Below are 4,061 nucleotides of genomic sequence, written 5' to 3'. Positions count from 1 at the left end.
AGATCAATGTGAGAAAGACACATCAATTGGTTGCCTCCCTTACATGCCCTGACTCTTGAACACCCTTGACCAGGAAACAAACCCGCGACCCTTTGGTGCACGGGCCTGTGCTCTGACCACTGAGTAACACTGTCCAGGGCTGGACTAAGTAACTTTTTAAGGCCCTTTCTCAGGTTTTGTCACCTCTCTCAGAGCTTTCTGACCCTTGAGGTCTGGGTGGTCCGAGAGGCCAGAAGACTGCTCCTTGACCACAAAAACGGATGGAGCTGGGTCGGTTTGGAGGGAGGGTTGGATGGGGAAGGAGAAGGGATTGATTGAACTGTCCCAGAGCCTTCCCATATCTCTTCCCAATCTTCCCCACTGAGCCCTTGGAAGCCCTGACAGTCAGAGGAAAAACCTCTCCTCTGCCTTCCCTTGAGCACATGAGCAGCCCCCCACTCGAGGAAACAGACTAGGCAAGGACTCCCCAGGGGAAGGCCTTGCTGAGTTTGAGTCCCAGGTGGGAGCAGCCCCCAGCTCAGGACACTGCTGCTATTGTCTCTGTAACTCCAGGGCTGGCCGGGTGCCCAAGATGCTTTGATTTCTCTTCTCTTTGCTCTATTTGTCTGCCGGAAGGCAGGGACAGTTTTTGTTTCTTTTTGGCAGCAGCTACAGAGGGTTCGAGTGTGTCTGAGATATAGTGCACAACTGAATGTCCACGGGCCAGCCACCTCTCCGTGGGACAGAAGCCAGGGGAGCCAGGCAGGAAGCGTTGATAGGATCTGCCCTGCCTCTCGCAGCGATGCTCCATGCGGGAACTGGAAGAAAGGGGCCTTCTGTGCCAAATCAGGGAGGACTGGGGAGGTGTGGAGGAACAGGGCTCTGGGACCCTGCCAGGTCAGACAAAATTTGATGGATGGCTACCACTCTAGGAATTTCTCCTCCACTGTCCCCTCATCTGCTGGCAAGAGCTCCCTGAGCCTGTAAGGGAATTGACTGCCAAGGTTACCCTCCAAGACCAAGGCTACACTTCCCAGTCCTTCCCCACGGGGGGGGGGGGGGGGGGGGGGCAGGGGTTGTCTCTACCTGGAGCCCCAAGAGCGATCCAGCGGCCTGCACAGCCTAGTTTATAAGCTGTTTCTATTTGCAGAGAGCATACATTTTTTATTCATAGCCATCCCTACCCCTAAGGAGGTACATAAGCCAGGCCTTTGTATGCTGCATTCTAAATAGTTAAATGTGTTTGAGGAAGGGGGAGAGGAGTGTGGGAAGGGCCACCCAGATAGAAGGTCTAGAAAGCTCAGCTATGAGGGAGCTGACAGGGAAAGGCTGGGCAGGAGAACACATTCTCCTGGAGGCCAGGATGACCTGTCCTTGACCTGAGCCGTCTGCCACCACCCAGAAGGATTGCATCATGGCTTTTCTGCCATGGATAAATGGGCAGATTCTCCTTGGATTCTTCGCCTCTCTCCTTCCCCCACCCTCAAGGTGAAAGGCATTCTCTGATCTCTGGTTGCAGCCTCTGGCACTAGAGACTTGACAGGTACAATTGACCAAAAGCTACCAACTGGGAAGGGGCATACATTCCCAGGCTTGGCCTCTAAACGTAATGGGTGTCAGTAGGGATTGCCAGGGCCCCTCCACACCTCAAGGTCATTGACTCTGCCTGGCCCAGATAACAGAAGCCAGCCCAAAGCGTAGTGAGTGAGAAGCTTGGGGGAGTGCCAAATGTATGCTCTCTGCCCTGGCTTCTCCCACATGGACCCTACCCTGAAGCCACACTTCATTCAATGTGTGTGTGTGTGTGTGTGTGTGTGTGTGTGTGTGTGATGTAAAGAGAGAGAGAGCGCTCCCATTTCCTGGCCATATATATTACCTCATTTAATCCTTATGTCAATGTCAAAGATTATGTGACTTACCCAGTATCTCACAGCCAGTAAATTGAAGATTCAGACCTTGAATCACCCCTTCCTTTAGCTCCAGTCATCCTCCCACTGCTGATCCAGTTCCTCACTCCTGGAAACCTCCCTGAGGATTCCAGCTCCCCCTTACGCTATGAACATCCAAAAAGCAGGTACTCTGCCACCCCCGAGTTTAGCAAAGGACACATAAGAAACCCTGAGGGATGTTGGTCTCATTAATCAGTAATTAGATTCATTCCTTGGTAATAATGAATTTAATTAGATTGCTTTTCTCTTGTTATTCTTGGCACAACTTCTTTAGTTTGAGCCCAGAACCCATGCCTAGGTCCGATAGAAGTGACAGTGACCCAGGCTGTTCTACTGGGAAGCAGGCTGCTTTTAGAGAGGAGAGGTGCGCTTCTACTTCCCTTCCTGTTCCCTGGGGTCTGTGCTTTAGCTCGCCCTGGCTGAGCTCTGCTGCACTCAGGAAGTCACTTGGTTGGGGAGAAGAAAGTCATTTCGGTAGCCAGAGAGCTCTAGGCTCTGGGTGGGAATGGTTGGAACTCCAAACTGATTTCTCCCACTCTGGTCTTTGAACTACAAAGCAAAACGTTTCCTCACCAGGTAGGCCCTACCCTGGGAGCACCCATGAACATGCTGGACTTCGCCACAGTTGTTAGCAATGGTGGGCCTGCTGTGGAAGCAGAGTCCCAAGGCCCAGGCAATTACAAATCTATTTCTCCATGGACTTTATGTCTTGCAGAGGCTGATTAGAAGGAAGGAGGTCTCAAGAGCTACTTACAGCAAATTTTCTCCACTTGCAGTCCTGCTGACACCCAGCCATACCCATCTTTGGCTGTAGCCCATGAACAATGTAGAGGCCTATTCAGCCTCCTTCAGGGGCTGTTTCCATTTCCAGAGAATGGCTCAGGGTATACTATTTTTATCCAGAACAGGACCCACTCACTGCTCCATGACAGGAAGGAAGAAAGTGCTATGAACATATGCTGCTTATAATGTGTAGTTACTACTTGGCCAATAGCATCAAAATGTGCCATAGGCATTTTGCTACATGAATGGACCAGTGGAAGCCGCAAACCTGTTAGCTGTTCACCCCCTCAGCCTAAAGATTCCCTTCCCCAGGCTCTGGAGCTGATGGTAATTGACACAAGTTTTCAGAAAGCAGTTTGGCAATCTGTAACAAGACCCAACCCCGACACCCCCACTTCTGGGAATCTGTCCTAAGGACCGTCTCCAAATGGTTGATACAAAGACTATGTAGTAACACCAAATATATTTATGATGTAATGATAAACAAATCTAGAAGAACCGACCAAGAAATTGGCTGGAGATAGTAGTAATTGTGTTTGAGTAATGAATTTATTGGAGATTCTTTTTCCCAAACTTTAGAATATTGATTTTACCCTCCTCTGCAGTCATGGTTAATCGAGTCAGGAACCTGGCAGGAACAGCACGCTCAGATGGGATAGTTGATGAAAGTTTAATAAAGGGACTATTTCCTGTTTCCAGGCCTTTCCACCCTGATTTCCGCAACTCTCAGTGACTCACTCAACAATTATTGAGCACCTACTTGTCGTCTTGTGAAGGAGGCAGACTTTCAAGTACATAAATTTCACAAATGCAATAATAAATACGTAAGTTGAGTGCTATAAGGAGTGCAAAGGGAGAAGCAAACTGTCGGAGGGAGGGGGGAATGGAGGAAGGCTTCAAAGAGAGGTGGCTGACGCATGTTCAGTTTTGAAGGTTGTCTGCCAAGACATGTACAAAGGCAGCAACGCAAGGCGGTGCTTTTAGGAAATTCCATGTGGCTCTGCGAGGCTGGGAGAAACGGGATGGGTGTGAAGAAACGATGGGAGGAGAAACGGCTAGAATAGATCATGCTGAGCGCTCTGCTCCAAGTGGGCTTTGTGTTTTGGAGTTAGATTTGCTTTTGAGAGAGATGACTGGCCTCGCGGTGCAAAGAGGGGACTGAATGGGGCAAGACTGGAGACAGAGGAGCGTGGAAAGAAGGGTTTGTGTCTTGCCTTTCTCAGCATCGGCCTTTCCCTACTTTACTTGGCCAGCGCCTCGCTCTCCGGGATCTCCCTCCCTCCTCCGCCCCAGGGCCCCCGGGGCAGGCGGAGAGGCGAGGCCAGGCGAGGGGTGGCCCTGCTGGGGTGG

This window comes from Myotis brandtii, unplaced genomic scaffold (genome assembly GCF_000412655.1).
Source record: "Myotis brandtii unplaced genomic scaffold, ASM41265v1 scaffold674, whole genome shotgun sequence".
Lineage (NCBI taxonomy): Eukaryota > Metazoa > Chordata > Mammalia > Chiroptera > Vespertilionidae > Myotis > Myotis brandtii.
The sequence above is the reverse complement of the archived record's forward strand: the minus strand, read 5'-3'. Positions refer to the sequence as shown.